Raw genomic sequence first — 18,311 nt, 5'->3', positions numbered from 1 at the left:
CACTTTACGGCATTCCTTTGGTTCTAGTGGATCGGTGGCGAAAAGGGGAGGAGGGGGGGGGGGGGTGGACGATTTTTCTCGCGCTGCCGAAAACGGCTGAACTTCGCGCACTTCCCGCGCCCAGCCCCGGGAGCTGAAATGATTGAATTTTATGAAGCAGAAAGTTAATTACTGAAAAGCGGATGAGACGGCTTTCCCGCCACGATTCGTTTTCCTTCCCTTCCCCCATCAACGCTTTTCTATGTGTGTGTGTTTGGGTGTTGCTTTTTTCTCATAACTTTCCAGTCCGTATCTCTATCTGCGCGGCCTTTTATCTCCTCCATCACTCACCGTGATGTTCGCTTTCGCCACCAGCTCGCTTTTGTCTCTTTCCCGAAGTGAAAACGTTTTCCGGGGAGCAACGGGGGGGGGGGGGGGGGAAGGTTTACTGCGGCGGGTGGAGGAGGAGGAGGAGGAGGAGGAACGGAAAAGAATTTTATTGCACCATCAAGGGTGGGAGGGAGCCGTGCACCGTGCGTTCCAGTTCGGGAAAGTCCTGGAAAACTCCAGAAGGAACGAGTGTTTTCCCGAGTGCAACGTACGAATAGTTCCAAAAGTAAGGGCGAAGAGTGCAGTTCGAGTTCCTGAAAACCCGGGCCAATCAATTTCGTGCACATGCAATTGAAACGGATGTGTGGTGCGTTTTAAAAACACGGTTGAAAAGTCGAATGGAGGCGCCTGGTGTCTCACGCCGAACCGCCGGGAAAAGTTGGCCGATCAGATCGCCCGATAAATCTCGAGCGAGATGTTCTCACCCGCCGCTCGGTGATGAAAGCACTTCCGCCCCCGGGGGCGTCGGAAGTGGAAAAGTTTTCCGCGCGCTGCCCGCCGGATTGCTACACTTTTCCTAATGGCGAATCACGGCGAAAAAGCGGACGACGGGTTCCGTGCCGTAGCGGCTTACTTTGGCTGCGTGGGGGGTGCGCCGTTCGGCCTTGCCAGATCGCATTGCATCAACTCCCCCGAAGGGCACTTTTCCGGCTCGAAAGGGGAGCCGAAGAATCGCGATCGCGAATTGATCGGTAATTGGTGTTTGGGAGGATGGGCACGGGGTGGCATGTCGAAGATGGAGGGGAGGGTTGGCACGAAGTTTAACTTTTGGACGTAAAAGTTGTCGGCCACCCTCTCTCCCTCCTACCCCTAGGGGAAGGGGCGCACTTCAGGAACAATTCATTCTCTTCGAACGCCACTGTAAAAAGGGTAGCTAAGGGAAAGGGGTGGAAAAGGGAAGGAGGGGGGGGGGGGGGGGATAAAGAATGGATAATTACTATTTTATGAAGACGAACAAAAGCTTTTCTGGCAGTACTGGCGTGATGATATGCGCCCAAAGGCGATGCTATGCCATTCCCGGGCCGTCGCCATTGCTTTCCTCAAACGACGACAACCCTTCAACCACCCTCTCCCTTTTCCTCCGATCCATCCAGGACACTAGTTCTGCCCCCCCCCCCCCTCCCTCTACCACCCCCTCTTTTCCTCCAAAGTCGAAAATTTTGATGGAAAATTTATTCAACCATTATTGATACAATTTCAATTTTCCCCAAGACTCGCTCTATTTGTAGCGCACAGCGTAGCAACGCCACGGGTGCCCCCCCCCCCCCTCACCCACCTCCAACAGCGATCCATTTCCATCCGACTAGAACGGCCTTCCAACCCCGAAAGCCCCCACCCCCAACTCCATTTCCCCGAGATCCCGATAGCGCCCGATCTGGAACTCTTCTTCCGCCACTCACTCACCGACACCGCCGAGGGGGAAGGGGAGTGGCAACGAGGGGGGGAGTTGGAAAGTTTTAAGCCAATCGGAAATTGCAAATTGACTTCTAGCCGTTCCATTTTCATTGTTTGAAACTCGCGAAAATTAGTAGGATGTTGAATTTTCGGAAATGTGTGTGTGTGTGTGTGTGTGTGTGCAACCTGAAGCTAGAGTAAAGGGGAAAGAGATACAGCCCCCTTCCCGTGCCTTCCTCGGGAGGCAAAATGGCATCCACTGGTTAACAGAGTGAATAAAGCACTCGGAAAATCCCGATCGAACGGGAACGGGTTGCGTTTGTGGTAGAAGCGGAGTTGTTTTATGCACCCAAAAGTGGATCACTCAATTCTAATGCCCGGCCCCGGTTTGGACATTATCCACACGAGAGAGAGGGGGCACGTGTTGTTCAATTCGATAGTATTTCCCATGGAAGTACTTTGTTTGTTTTCGAAGAAAATTTGAATTGAAAACAAACAAACCGATGGTTTACATGCACCTCTGTGCGCTTGTGCCGGTGAAAAGTACATTCGCAGTAACTTTTAGTAACTGCAAAAAAGGTAACGAATGGGCATTCCAACACCAACACGTTTCATCGTAGCTTTGAAACCAATTCACAAACACATAACGATCGAAATGGAAAATAAAAGATAATCCATTTTAATTGAAATCCACAATTAATTGATGAGCTGACAATGAAGCTATTTGACCAGCGTTATTATCAGAAGCACAATAAATGCCCGCTACATATGAGTTTTGCGGAAAAAATGTCCCATACTTTCCACTTCGTTTTTTTCTGCTTCTCCTATTTGCATTTTAATAACGCATTCAAAATGTGTTCATATTAAAAATAATTGATGCCAGCTTTCAATCATTGCGTTCGTTATATGATTGGTTTCCGGAATTACCTTGTTAAACGCACCAACTCTACTGCCCAGGAGTATGCAACGAATTAACAAAACCGACGAATCTTGAAAGCGTGCAGTTTTATATGGTAGAAATTATTTTCATTACTAGAGTTTGCAAAAAGGGGTTATTCTCGGTGCTAACTCTACTAGTTTTAGCTAGAACTGGACAGATTTTTCTTTGTTATGTAATATTCACCCCCACTTCAGCACATTGAGAATAGATTTTGAACATGCCAAGGATTCGTTGAAGGAAACAAACAACTACAACTGCAATCACACTTACCATTCCTCGATTTTCGCTCAACGAATGAGAAGCGCACAGTGTGTATTGTTCTCCCAGGAGACACCCGGGCACACGACGATTAGGCGACCGGGCACGAACGAGCGTCAAGCTGGAATTAATCCCTGCTTCATTAAATGGAGCCGGACGGACGGGAGTGGAGTCCCGGAGTCTATCCACTCCAGTGCAGCTTTGCGCCTTCGCGTCTTAAAGACGAACGCTTGACTCCAAACATTTGATAGCGGGGTTTGTTGCTCTATTCACCCTTTGATCGTTTTTGTGTTCGTCTTGGTTAAAGCATATTTTCCGTGCTCGGTAGTTATTTTCTTCAAACCCGATCAATTTTCATTCGGCTTGGCATTAATTATTACATATTTCCATTACATACAAACTCTTTAAATAAAGTAGAATTGGATTTGACTGAATCTTTTATCCATTTTAGTGGAAACATCAAAAACGAAAACCGCTACAATGTGAAGCATTTTGTAAACAAGTAAACAAAGTTACTTGAAATGAAAAATGGAGAAATATTATTTTATCCGGTATGCATACTTACCAACAAACCGAGAAAGAGAATGTAACCCATGAATGTTGAGTTGAATCAGTCGAAGAGTTCGATAAACATTCCGTTACTCCGAACAAGGTCGTAGGGGAAGGTGGGGCAAGACGCGCCGGTGGGGCAAGATGCCCCGGCCTGTTTTACGCTGAATTAAGCCATTTAAAAATAATTTAAGTAATAGAATATGTTCATCAACGTATCTACTACAGCCTATGTAAATTTCACTGCACGAAATAACCATTTCAAAAAGAAAACGAGAAAAAACCAAATTGACTCTAAATGATCTAATATTTTGTCACTTTTATGTAAGGTATGGCATGCTTTGATATTATATTTTTTAAACACCGAGGCCTTCTTTTACTACCTGATAATGGTATTTAACGAATACCGAAGAAAAACTGTTTTAAAATTCTCAAAATTTTGAATAAATTACATAAAACGGACGATCCTCAGAGTGGGGCAAGATGCGCCGGCCTAGGTGGGGCAAGACGCCCTAGCATTCCAAATGTAAACAATGGGGCAGGACGCACCATTAAAACAAGAGCAAGTCGCACGGTGCCTCCATTATCAACGCATTGTTGATTTAAATAAGTCTTATATTAAACATGCCATGTGAGTTTCATAAGAAACGAATAGTTTTTAGTTCTTCATATGATATTTGTGTTAATTTTTTATGATGTTCAACTGTGTTTTCAAACCACAGGATTCATCTGGATTACAAAACGTCAAATTGTGACTCTGTCAGTATTGCTACCTGCAAGGTTGATGTAAATGTAAAGGTTGTACTAAGGCGGTTTGTATAAAAGGCCAAAAACAGATCCGTGAAAATATTCAATAATTATTCGGAATTCAGCAACGAATTTATACCCAAACTGTCTTTTGAATGGTACACCCCAAAATTCAATCCAATGTGGGTTACATGGGCTCAGTATCGGACTGTTTACTAGTGCCTCTGCATAGACTAACCTTTCAACAAGCAACCTTGGTCCATCTCCTGTCTGTTTTAGGCCATCTTGCCCCATGTTTACGTAGTGGCGCGTCCTGCCCCACCGGCTGGGCCATCTTGCCCCACTATTGTCAACGGAGCTAAAAATTGAAAGGCCCTTCGAAAATCTTATTTAATATGAAATTGACTAGTTTGATATAGTGTTTGATATTTTTCATACATAAACAAGATGTTTATTTTTCTAAATATGAAAATTAGAGACTTTTTAATGAAAGGAATGGAAGAAAATAATGTTTTTCGCTTAAGGGGCGCGTCCTGCCCCACCTTACCTTACATGTTGACGTTAACAAAATGAAGCATCCTTTGCAGTTTGGAAAGAGTTTGCCCAGTAGAAGAAATAACTTTTCAATTATGACTTCTGCAATACATGAAAATTGTGTGTGTGTGTGTGTGTGTGAAAGTGACTTATCATGTGCCCAGGTTTCTTTGATTGTGTTAGAAACACACGAAACTATTTATTCAGCTTCATCAATAGAAGAAGGACTAGAGAAGGTCGAAGGTGGAGCCCTTATGGACCCGCTAGCGAGCTAACTTCACATCGGTACGAACGTAAGTACTTCCCCCCCCCCCGGTCCCGCATAGGCTTTCCTTCACCTTCCTTCCCCCCGACAGTGCCACAAAATAAATAAATTTGTAGCAAGGAGGAAAACGATCGCTGGGAGCAGCCGAAATTCGCCACCGGGAAAAGCGTAGCAGAAATGTGTGCGGCGGGGGGGGGGGGGCAGGAAAATGTTTCGGAAATGGAAAACACATGCCCTCCCCCTTCCCCCCCCCCCCTTTTCCTTTTCCCCTCCTTTGAAGCACGGGCAGGTTTCTTCTAGCTTTCCATCAGCAGCAGGTTGGAAAACCGGATGGCTTTTCGGTAAAGAACACTCCCGAGGAAAGCGGGGTTGGTTGGTTGGTTGTGTGGAAATCCCGGGGAAAAGTGAGTGAAGCGGCGAGATAATAATTCTTTGAAACTGTAATCAATGAAATATTTAAGGTTTCATTTCTCTCGTTGAACCGTTTGTGCTCCTTTGTGCGAGCAACCGGCGGCGAGTTTAAATTTCCACGCTGCCCCCCCCCCCCCCCACCCCCCCCCCCCCCCCTAGGTTCCTCCCCGCCGCTACGACCACTGCGGGAAGCGTCTCGAGGGGTCAATCCCCCGTCGGCGCGACGCAAACGGAACGCCACCCCGGTACGCGGGCGGGATGAGGTTTGTAAATTTTTAAACTTGATTAAGACAAACCCCAACCCCTGACGCGCGGGGGGGGGGGGGGGGCAGGCAGGGCAGTTTCCGTACGTCGTCCGCCTGTCAACCTTTTCCCTAGCCCGGGGTGTGTCCCGCCCATGGTTGCAAACGCGTCGGCAGCGTGCGTGTTCGAAGGTCCATCGTCTGGGGCAACTCGAACTCCGAAAGCTGACCACAAAGTTACGAGAACGTAAAAGTTTTTCCCAACCCCGCCGCACGATAATCGGTTGCCATACTCTCGAATGCTTCGGCCGTAATTGGGACGGAACTCTAGAACCTAGAAAACCGGTTCGCCGACGGTATGGAGTTTTACAACCCGCCTGAGCCGTGCGAACTTTCACGAAGAGCAACACTCAACTCGCTCCGGCATGTAGGGCATGTTACGATAAATTTCAGCTGAAAGCCTCATGTCAATCCACTTTACCGATTCTTCTCACGTTGGGGCAAGATCTTGAGTTACAGTAGTTACCTTTAAATGTAAGGACTCCAATCTTTCACTTCTACCAATCAATTTCTCCCTCCCGATTGATACCAGAGAACAAATACCGATTAGAAAACACAAATTAAGCAAAACAACGTCTGAGAGTGAAATAATTTACTACTCCTAAAGTACCAGACGTTTACATTTGAAGGTTAACATGGACGTAAATACGTTCTTTCCTTGCTGTCAAACGTCACATCATTCGTTTGTTTATGTTTTGCAATTTGCTAATAGTTGCAGCATTTGTTCGAAACCATTATGTTGTTGTTTATTGTTGAAAATACAAAAACTACGCTAAAAAACCATGTAATTTCGATAAATAAGTGATTAAAGCGCGATCGAATGAACTACTGGTTCGTTTGTTTACGTTTTGACATGATTAAACTCAGATCTCACTCAGGTCTTCGTTCCTCGTACCCTTTACGTTTTGTACGCCCTATTGAATATGCAATTAAACAATGTTTTGTGTGTTTCAAGAGCTTTAAATTAACTAAGTATTGGAAATTGGTACGAAAAGTTGCAAAAACGATTTAACAAACTGTAAACATTTAGCAACCCGAATTACACAAAGTGTGAATATTTAAAATCTATATAAGAAAAAGTCTTGTTACTACATTGTCACACCAAATTCCGTGGAAAAGAATGGAAAATCAAGCTTCAACAGTTTTTTGTTAGCAGGAGGGTGAAGTGAAAAGCCAAAATAAAACAGTAGTTTCATGGCGAGATAACCGATCTTGCCGTTTGTTTTTTAGTGCTGTGTTGCTTCATCAAACAGGGATGCTCTTTGTTTTTTTTTAATCCATTCCAATAATGTTTACACTGCCTTTTGCAACGCCGTTACCACGCCGAACCCGAATCCCGCTGGAGCGAAGACACCTGGGCCCGGTTTTTCGAGCGGCTTAAGAGATTTCCCTCCACCCGGTCTGCGGAAACCGACCGAGGCCAGGTGGAAGCGTCGTGGTAATTAACTGGCGTTCTCGACAGAAAAAAAAAAAACAAAAAAACATCTTCCCGCGAAAGAGTTCCCGGGTAAACTCACGCCCCGTACTCACGCAATCCCTCGGCACACAAAAGTTCGTGCCATCGCGTGGAAAGCAGCATTGCCGGGAAAAACTTGCTCCCACCCACCTCTTGTCTTTATCTTTCCATTTTGCACCGGGGAGAGAGAGGGGGTGTTAGAGAGGTGTAGGTGTGCGTGTAGGCGGCCACGTTTTTGCATCCGGCCACTCGCACAGCTTCTAATCAAACAAAGCCCGGGTTGATTCAGCTGGCTTAGTTTTCTCGAGCAACGAAAACGGAAAACGGAAAAATCTAAGCCGCATCCTGCCGCAACGATCACAGCCAATTCTACCTGAAAGGTACCATCAATATGCTTGGTTCGATGACGAGAGTACGCTTCCGATACAGTAGCTCCCATAACACTTGTTACACGAAGCAAGAAAAATCTTCATTTGTTTAGTTCATCGTTGGTTTCTATTTTCTTTGCTGCTTTGTAAGGTAAACCCTGTAAACGATATATTTCATTAAGTTATCCTTTTTGCTTACAATGTTTTCTCAGTTTCCTGTTTATTCTATCGTTCACATAGTTGTTTGCTTTCTTTCTTTTTCTAAAGCGTTACTCATCATCCGTTGGAATGCATTCCAATTTCAATATTTCACATGTGTGTGTGGAAGCTACTTAGGATAGGTTTAGCTCTACTTTCGGTTGCACGTGTGTCCTCAAAAGCCTCCGATAACGAGACGACCTGGCGAGAGAAGAATTTCCAGCAGAACGTATTTCACCCCTTTTCGAAGTAGAATTTACTCATTCACAAAAAAAAGAACTCCCCTCGGCAGGTTCCTGCCCAGCTTCCTTTTTTCCCCCTCTATCTTTTGCTCAAACAAACCTGCCAAAAAAAAACCCCCGAAAGGAGTGCGCTGGCACCAAATGAACCCGAAATCGGGCATCATCATCGAGGGATATCGGCTCAATATGGGGCAAAATTGATATTTTACATTGCAAACGAGCACCGGCCCCGGACCCGAAAACCCGATCCCTTCGGAAGGTAGGTAGGGATGAAAAGGAGTTTTCTTTTTTTTTTTGCTGTTGGAGCAAGGTTTGTGACCTGCCGAAAAGAAAATGGACTCCCCGATCGTCTCATGCCCCGTGCATAAACTTCTTCAGGTTTCCGTTTCATGCAACCGCCGTTCTTTCTCTCGCCGTATGGTTGAAGGTGTGTGTGTGTGTACGTAGGTTCAATTCTTTATTAATTTACCCTTCAACATTCGAGGCCGAATATTTGCATTCAATGCGACCGATTTTTGTCAACTCTCAGCAACGTCCGAACCCGAGAAAGGGTGGCGAGAGTGGAAGTTGATAATTTAAATTGCCCCTACCTTGAAGTTGATGGCGATGGGAGAGAGGAAGTGGGGGGGGGGGGGGGGGGTTTGGGGCAAGCATAAAAAATAAAATGGAGGGACGCCAGAGAGAAAGCGTCATCGGAATCCGTGAGGAAAACTCCGGTCCCTTGCTGGGGGTGTGGGGATGGAAACCGGACCCCCTTCCTTCACCCTTCCTTTTCCACCAACCATCTGCAATCCCGGCCGGGTGCTGGAAACCGAAATACGTTTAATGTATTCGACCTCATGTCAAAAAGATTTATTCAAAACCAATACAGCAACGGTTTTTTGAGGGACGATCCTGTCACGGCGAGGGAGACTTTTTCTTTTTTTTTCTTCCCCCTGCCGGCACTGTTTACCAAAAGGGAAGGGGGATGTGGGAAAACCCGAAAAAAAAAAATGAGACCGAAACCGTCCTTGTGACACCGAATGGACGCTATCTTCGTCAATCGGACGATCCTTCCAGGATTTTCTTTTTTCTTCTCTTTCGAGGGTTTTGCTAGCGGTTTGTGAGGATGCTTTTCCACATCAACCACCCTCCATATCGCAGATCGCGGCTTCAAGCACGCGGAAATGTGGCTGGAAGATGGGTATAATTGATTTGGTTTTCCATTCCGCCTTTTGTTTCGTTGTTTCTGTCAAATTTTTATTTTCATTGAGACATTTGCTTTAACTTCTTCTCAACACATTATTTATTTTACTTCTTTTTACCTACAAACACACAAAGGAAGTCTACACTTATAAAATGTTGGAAACGAAGAAGAGTAAGAGTAGTTTGCGTAAGAAAACACGCGCCCGAAACCCTTGTTCCGGGTCCATTTTCTTAAAACCACTCAGAGGCAAAAATGTTGTCGCTTAAAAGCAACGATCCATGGAATGTAGTGAAATGGAAAAAGCTTCGCAGCAAATTTCATCCAGCATGTTGTAAAATGTGGCCTCCCTCCCCCCCCCCCTCCCTTCCCCCCCCCCCCCCCCCCCCCCCACTGGATCGCAATAGAAGGCCCTTACTAAACACTTGCCCCAATAATAGGCCGAGCGCGCCCGGTTTTTTTTTTTTTTTTTGCAAAATCTTCTTTGTGTCAACCGCGCCACATTTCCCGCACTGGACACTAGGGAAATGGATGTTGGCGAAGTATAATGCCTAGCCCCCCCCCCCCCCCCCCCCCTCCCCACCCTCTCGCCGGGAAAAACGCACTGGCACGCCGAACGACGAAGAAAGACGAAGAGCACTCGGACAAAATAAAAAGGGAGAAAAGGGAACAGGGGGCGGGGGGAGGAATTTCACCCAGACAGAACGTGAAAAAAGTTGAACCCGATGAACCGAAAAACTGCTTGTAATACCCGGATTTGATATTTGTTCCCTATCAATCGAATGATTAATGACCGGTTTGCCTTTTGCCGAGCGGATGTCCGCGGCGAACGGTCCTGTTGAGGAGCGGGGGGGGGGGGGGGGGGGGGGACGCTCAGCGAAGGATTGCGGCAGTCTAGCGCCGCCAAGAAGGTTGGGCTTTCCCCCCCACCCCAAAAGGCATGAAAATTAAGCACCATGAAGGGAGGGATCAAAAAAGCGAAATCCTCGCCTCGGTTCCTTTGGCGAATATATGAAAGAAGAAAGCGGAAAATAAAGCCGGAAAACCGGGGGGAGCAAAAATCGGGTCGCACTAGGTTTTATTTACCGATTGAACAAGCATGCGGACAAAAAAACACGGGCGCAATAAAGCTCCCCTGACCGATGGATAAATCGAATCAGGTTTGTTAATTCTGCCGGCAAACGGAGGCATTTACACTGCCGAAGCATAGAAATGCCAGCGCATGGTGTGCAATTAGGTCACCGCGAGGCGCATAGTTACGCACCACAGGCACACACACACACACACTGCAAATCAAATCGCACCACGGTCCACAACGAACGGACGGTGCATCCTTTCCGCGCCAGATGGAAACCGAACACCGGGGCGCCCGGCAACATCGCAACATTGGAAAAAGCGGCCGAAACGTAACAAAAGCAAAAAAATCCAAGCACATACACTTAACCGGCCCGGATCGGTTCACTTTTGTCTCGTACATACGTATGCTCAGTAAATATCGGAGCGGAAACGAAACGCGCGTTTGTTGATGGTTTCAATTAAGCCACCGTTGTTCGAGGGAAAATGTGAAAAACCCCCCTCGGAAAAGCTCCCCTTGTTGCCGGGTAGCGCGATCTGACTTTGCGACAAAGAGGGCGGGTAACAAAAAAAAGAATTTCCCAACCCAAGCACAATCGCGCTGAAGAGTTGCGCGCGGAAAAGAAGCTCAGCTGGCGTGAAATATTATCCCCTTTTCAATTCATTTTCCCGCCCGTAAGAGCGCTCTTCGGTGCGGCTCTTAACGCTCCCCCCCCTCCCCCTCCCACCGCTTTTTTGTGCGCCCGATTTTCCCCGCCCGTACTCCATGTGTCGGTTTCCTTCGTCACTGTGTTTCGCCAGTCATTGATACTCTCCTTGTTTGTTTCTTTATTTGTGCGTGTGTGTGTGTGTGTGTGTGTGTGTGGGTGGGGATTGGTGTTTTAGTTCACTTCGGCAGTCCAGCGGCAATCGACTTTTCCCGCGGTTGCATCGCACAATGGGCTATCGTCGGGATAAAACGACAACTTTGTATTGGCGCACAAAATGAAACGACCACAAAATATGTGGTTTTATATAAGAATATTAGTAGTTTTGTCGTTCCCAGTTCTGTAAAATAGCTTACAGGGGTTCGATCCATGCTATGGAATGTTCCAATAGGTAAATTTAAGGTAGAGAGAACATTTTAAACGCACAGGGGATATTTTCAACCGGTTGAGAGAACTTTGCAATCATATAGGGGAATGTGTCAGACAGCTAGGGGAATCGTGTAAACTCATCGGGAAGCTTGGCAACCGTTTAGGGGAGCAAGTTGTCAACCTGCCCGCCCCTCCCTCTCTGAAACATTCCCCTATATGATTGCAAAGTTCTATCAACCGATTGAAAAAACGCCCTATGCTTTTGAAATATTCTATCTACCTATTGAAACATTCCATTATATTGATGGAAACCCTGTATTTTAAGTCAATATGCGTTTAAACTATTGGGTAAAACATTTATTCTTTATTTAAAAGGTTAGTCTTTGAGCTGAACACCTTTATTTTTCCGTTTTATGGATCTGAATGTTTAAGCAAGTAATGATCATGAAACATTGATTATTATTATTTCATCATTTATCTCAAACTCTTTATCAATCTCATAATAGTTTGTTATCAAGTGAGTGAAGCTGCTTACACAAATACGGATGAGAATTAGCCGGCGTACCATTTTATCGTACTTAATGTAAAAAGTTTATAGTTCAAACCCCATCAAAATGTTATTGATTATGACTTTGTATTTACTTTCTAGTTATCATGTAACTTAATAACACTAAATGGTATTTTAATAGGAAAGGGACAAAATATTAAACCTTTATCCCAGCGTTTGGCGCGTACTGGAACCACCGTGCACCGTGCGGTAAACGGTTGATTTGGTTTTATCCATGTTCCGTGTTTTTCCGTTTTTCCACCGCGCGTTACTGGCCGGGGTCCGAAGGCGGCGAGTGATTTTTGTGAGCTTATAAGAGCCCTCTTCGCCATCATCATTCAGCGTGAGTGATTTTGACGGTTTTGCGCCAGTTTGTTTCGGAGGGAGAAAAGGGAAGGGCAGCAAACGGAAGCGGGTGGCGATTGATTTCAGCTCGGGACCTGGCCACCGAACCACTTGACGGTATCGAGTAACGCGCGCGTCCTAGGGTCGAGTGTGTGCGATTCTGCGATTGGGCACTCCACCGACGAAGCGCCGAGGAGGTTAAGTAGATGATGTTCGTGGAAAACGGGCCAAGCTCGCTCATTCTGACACTTACCGAGGAGCCCCTTGTTTTGCCTCAACAGGAACATATCGACGATTTTCTTGTAATGGAGGTAACTACTAGCAGATAAAACATTCTTTTACTATTTTTATAACGTAATTTTCTGCTTGTTATATAAAACTTCTATTTCACTATAAAAAGAGATTGTTGAAAAATTCAATTTTAACCGCAATTTCCTGCTACTTTATTTGCTCTAAAACCGTTTGCGCTCCTTCTGTTGGACTTATTGATAGTCGTTCGCGATCATGTTGGTTAACAAAGTTTACAGGGGTGTTCCCAGCAGCTTAAAAAACTTGCCTATCTTTTCACAACTATGCTTATAACTATTTATAGTTTGCTAATTTGTTGACATTACATGTCCAAGCTCAAGTACGGTCACTTATTGTTTTATAACTGTCTCACTAAAGGTTGATCAATGAAGAAGATCCAGTTGTTTGTTTTGATTTTGCATTGTTTTCGTTTTTATATTGTGTTACTATTTCGTGATGATGATTTCCAGTATGTTGAAATTCATACCTTTATTTGTTGACAATTGTGTAATGCCATACAAAAAGGGACTTTGTTACAATACAGCTATTATATTTTAAAGCATTTCTTGCATTAATTAATTACATTGCTCGTTCGTTGTTGCAAGTGAATCGAACACTTCAAATATGTCCCGCAAAATTGCTCGGAAACTCTCAGCCGAGGAAAACTCTCGCCGGCCGAGGAAATGCAGCATTAACCAGTCGGAGCGTTTGTCGCGACACCGTTAATCAAAAACCCGACGACGAGCACACCATTTATCAAGCGCCCAAGCACAGTAAAACACTCCTTAAAAATAACTTTTCCGTTTGGTGTTGGCGTACGCCGCTCCTTATCACGCAAGCTGTCTCAAGGTGGACGGGTCGTCGCGGTGGTGGTGGTGGTGGTGGTGGGGAAAGAGGGTTTAATCGAAAACGAGTGCATTTTAAGTGCAATCATCGACCGCCGCCATCCCGTCGGAATGACAAATCGAATCTGAAGGGGGGGCCGCGTTCATATCGACTCGGCGCGATTTTTCCCTTTCCGTACGAGCTCCTTTTCCCCGGGAGAGGGAGAGGGGGAGGGGGAGGGAGGGGGGGGGGGAAAAGGTTGTGAAGTGCAGGTGCGATAGAGCACGGCCCTTATTTGAGGCGACGGCGAGGATATTTCCCCGATCGTGATGACGAGAATATGTTGGAAACAATGAAGGAAGAAAGGCACGCGGCATCCTTGACGCAGGAGCGCCGTAAAGGGTATGTGTGTAAGTGCGGTGGAGAGTGTGGAGAAGAGGGGAAGGGGTGGGGGGTATTATTTGAGAGAAAAAGGCTTCGTGAAAAAGCAGCAGCAAGCAGTAATGTGCACTTGCAGAAAAGGAAAGGAAAAGTAAAGCGTAAACGTGAAAAAGAGGGAATTTCCATACGGTCGTGTGTGTATGTGGGTTCCTTTTTTTTGCGTTTCCCTTCCCCTGTGCGAAACATAAGACCAAAGGGAGACTAGCTTAGCGGTGGAGGAAAATGAGGAAGAAAGATTTTCAACATCAATTCCATTACCATATTCAATGAGCGTCGATTTCAGCCAATGTCACTTTCGACATTTTCCGGTAGTCCGTGTGTGTGTGTGCCCTGCCTCCGTAGGCTAATGTGGGTGTGTGAAGATCCCCCCTCCCCCGTCCCCATCTCCCACCCTTTTGCTTCACTTTATTTTTCCCTACCGTTTTTTTATCTCTTCTTTTTTTCTCTATTTTTTCCTAGTATTTTATCCGCACTCTGTCACGCTTTTTCTCTCCCTCTGTCTCTCTCTTTTTCCCTGGTACTGTTTATGGTTTTTTTTTCTCCTCCCGATCGTGCCCTGTCTTCGCCGCCCATCGCCGGTGGTGCGGTATATTACAGAACACTTGACTTTCCAACCCCCAAAACGGTGGCGTCGTTTGTTTCGCGAAACATGAAAGCTACACGATAAGCACGATTTTCCCGACCGACCCCAGCAGCCGCGCTGTTCCGCGAATCGGCGGTAATGGATATAGTTGGACTATACTACACCAACCCCCTAGCCGGAAGGAATTTTCCCGCCCGCTTTGCTTGCGTTTTTTATTTTCTTTTTTTTTTATAAATCACTGCATCACTCCTGAAGAAAACGGTTTTGTTTTGTTTTGTTTTTTTTTTTTGGGTTGGTTTTGCATAACGCCGGCGTGAAGAAAAACAAGGAACGTACACAAAACACACACACACACACGGACGGTGCGCAAGGATAACATCACCCAGCGACCGAGTACTCCTTGCCAACCGCTTACATAACGGATTACTCATTCGCTATTCTAAATCCTTCCACCGAACCGTCTTCGGTGCTCGGTAAAAAAAAAGAACCGAGGCCCACGTGACCAAAGAATCGGTAATTCAATATGTCGTATGACCCACCGCACGTTCGAACACCCCCCCATCCCAATTCGAAATTGGATCCTTTGCATATACCGTCGGTGACCGGTTTTTCCGGATGTCAGTTCATCTCGTTGTGCGGGAAAAAAGGAACAAGAACGGTGGGGGGGGGGGGGGGGGAGGCCCGAGTGTGGGATGCACACACGAGTCGGATCGAATTACGGACACTTCCGGCACGATCGGCAAATTGATTCCATCCCGCGCAAGCCGGCGAAGCCTTTCATCAAAAAAAAAAAAAGGTACTCGCCAAAAGTAGGCTCAGTTTTCCGGTCGCCGGGGTTTTCCTTCCGATTCGATTGATGTTTTGTTTCGGTTGCGTAAGAACGTACATTTATTTTATTTGTCCGACACGAACGCAACGCGTTCTTTTTTTTTAGTTAAATACGCAGCGAAAACTTGAATGTGTCGTTTTTTCAACGGTCAACCTTAAACGTCAACAGCATATTTCAACAAATTGACAGTTGACTTTTTCATTTCCATTAGCTTAAGATTTCCTTTTCTAGAACACTTTTTTTCAATTTCTATTTGCTCACTTACATGTGCAAAAGCGTCAAGCACGTCTGTTCTTTATTGAGGTTCGTCAACTACTGACTCTCCGTTTTTTTCAGATTCTTCGTACCATAACACTTACAATGCTTAGTGTCATAAGGCATGTTTATTTATTGATTAAAGTTGTCCCAGTTGGCCTACGTAACATTTTAAACTTAAAGATAGCCTACACTAAGCTTGTTACATTAGTTATTCCCTGACCATGGCTATGTTAAGAAATCTCTTAAAACTGTCCGTACGTTGCTAACTGGAGAACTAAAATCTGCTAGGTCTCCTAAATCGTTATAGACGCGGATGAGTGGATCGTGACCTCCAAATACGGTTCCTCGAAAACCAAGTCTAAACAAGGCTCTAAGCCTTAGCTCTCGCGTCACCTTATATTGAATTGTGAACAAAAAGACATTGAGTCATGTACCGTCTGTTTACCAAAGTCTCCCAAACCAAACAGAAGACATCGCGTCTGGTAGGAGGGACAGAGGGATATAACTGATCCTAGTTTAGAGTTGAAATAATTACTTCTTATATGTTTTTCATTATCTGTTCACTCATCTAGGAGTACTCCAGTGTATACCAGCATGGAGAAAAGAGGCCGAACACATTCAAAAGATGTAATCCAACCGCGTCGGAATGGTGGCAGCAGAGATCGCTGGGGTTACATGCGTTCATCAAGAGTTATGCACCCCCACAGCCTTGCTGGGATGATGGAGAGTTCGAGTTCGGTTCCTCGATGCCGTGGATATTGAGGCTAGAGCACATCCCTTTGTCGTGCTGGGGTAGCTCCCTGTCAGAACTGGCTGATCAACTCGGCCTGGTCAAACTAAACCGAGGTAGTAGAGCAACATTTGTTGGCAATGGCGTGGGAACAGAGAGCCATCGCCCAGCCCTACCATTAGTACCATAGAGGATTTGTCAGCACAACCATTGTGTGTTGCGATATTGTGGGTTGTGCTCGACAGGTACAGGTACAGTACAGCGACCATCGTTATAAATGTTTTCTCTACACTCACTCACTCTTCTGTTTTTCTGTACACTCTACAACTACAGCGGAAGCAGGAACAGTATGCAGGCATTAGATGGAAGCAACACCAGCTCCATCCCGAGGCACTTTGCAATGCGCCGAAGCTGCGCGCACCACCGTCACCGTCATGTAGAGATAAGCCTGTTGAGAGATGCTTTCGCAGCGGCAGAGGACCAAGTGCTCGCTACCAGGGGCCGAGTTGTAAGGAAACGTTGGCTCGTGTCATCAAAGCTAGCAACGACCGAAGCTTTGATGACTAGGGAAGATGTGTACGGTTATCTTCTCGATCCTTAATACTTGGCCCCCCCCTGTGAAACACAATGTTCGACGACGTGCTGTCCATCGACATTCCTGCCGGGGTAGAACTGGTTGCCTTCCGCAGACGACCTTGTGTTTATGGCACCAGGCACGACACCAGCGGTGGCATCGATGCTGGCAGAACAGGCGGAAAGAACTACACCAACATTCCGGTCAACATCCACGACGTGCCTCTTCTTGTGGTCCACATACGGTACAACTTGATGTGGTTAAAGCACGTCAAGTATGCCGCCGGTAAAGCTGATGCGACTACTTAGTGGCCCGAAGAGTAAAAACCGACGTCTTCTGGTATCGGTAGTCGACAGTATCCTCCGATGCACATCACCTATCAGGTGCGAGGGCCTAGAGCCGTGTAAAGATCCAACCCCTGCTGGAAAGAGCCCAGAAGAAGGTCGTCATCGCAGCAGCGTTCGCCTTATGGTCGATCTCATACGACACCACTGTCATTATAGCTGGAGTAGTACCAATCTCTCCGCTAGTGGAGAGCAGGAGCGCCTTACCACACACCAAGGATGGTTCCGAATTCGGGACAACAGCGGAAGCTTCGGAAACCGCTTCATAATATCCGCAATTGGCACGGGAGGAAACATGGAGAGGTGAATTTTCATCTGTACCAGGTTAGTTAGTTATTTACTTTTTCTTCTACATTCTTAATGTTTTTAATGTTAAATTTCTATATCTTGACTGTTTTCGATAAATGGTTTTCTGAGAAATCTAACCACAGTATTTTGGCAACATGATAAAGGAATCATTTTCATACAAAAAGCATATCAAAGAACGAAAACGAGGGGAAAACAGCATCTGCAAGATTCGGAAAAAGGTACAATGTTAAATTCATCTCTCGTATCAATAAATAAACGGTAATGTGTCAGCCCTTGTTAGCGCTGAGTGACATGTGGGTTAATAAAAAGCTTCTCCGTTTTTTTTTTTTCGTGCCGACAACGACGCGGGTAAACCCTTTTTTGTACCCTCTCTCTCTCTCTCGGTCTTCCTCTATCGTCCGGAGAAAAAGGAATTGAAAATTGAGGATAATTAAAAGTACCCAGCCGGGGCGTCCCGGTGCCCGGTTATGTTCATCTACATTCTTTTCTTTGTTTTTTTTTTCTTTTAATGTTTTTTTTCTCGTTTCGTTTTGTCACATCCATGCTTCCTGCCCTTTTTGCGTGTGTGTGTGTGTGTGTTTTCCATCCAAGCTAAGCTTTCCCGGAGCGAGCTGACCGAACGAACCGAGCTCTCGGGCGCTGAAGGAGGAAGCGTGTGGCGATGGTGATTTGGTAATTTGTTCGTGATTAAAAGGATATGGCCAACCGTTCCGTGGAGGGCGGGGGGGTTGGGGAGGGTTTTCGTTTTTTAATGCTTTTTGATGATGTTCTGTTTGCTCCTTGCGCTGCATTTCGCTCACGCCAGCCTGGCCGAAAGAGTTCAAACACCGGTTGTAATTGTTTAAATCCACCCATCCTTTTACAGCCATTC

Source organism: Anopheles ziemanni, chromosome X (genome assembly GCF_943734765.1).
Source record: "Anopheles ziemanni chromosome X, idAnoZiCoDA_A2_x.2, whole genome shotgun sequence".
Taxonomy (NCBI): Eukaryota; Metazoa; Arthropoda; class Insecta; order Diptera; family Culicidae; genus Anopheles; species Anopheles ziemanni.
The sequence above is the reverse complement of the archived record's forward strand: the minus strand, read 5'-3'. Positions refer to the sequence as shown.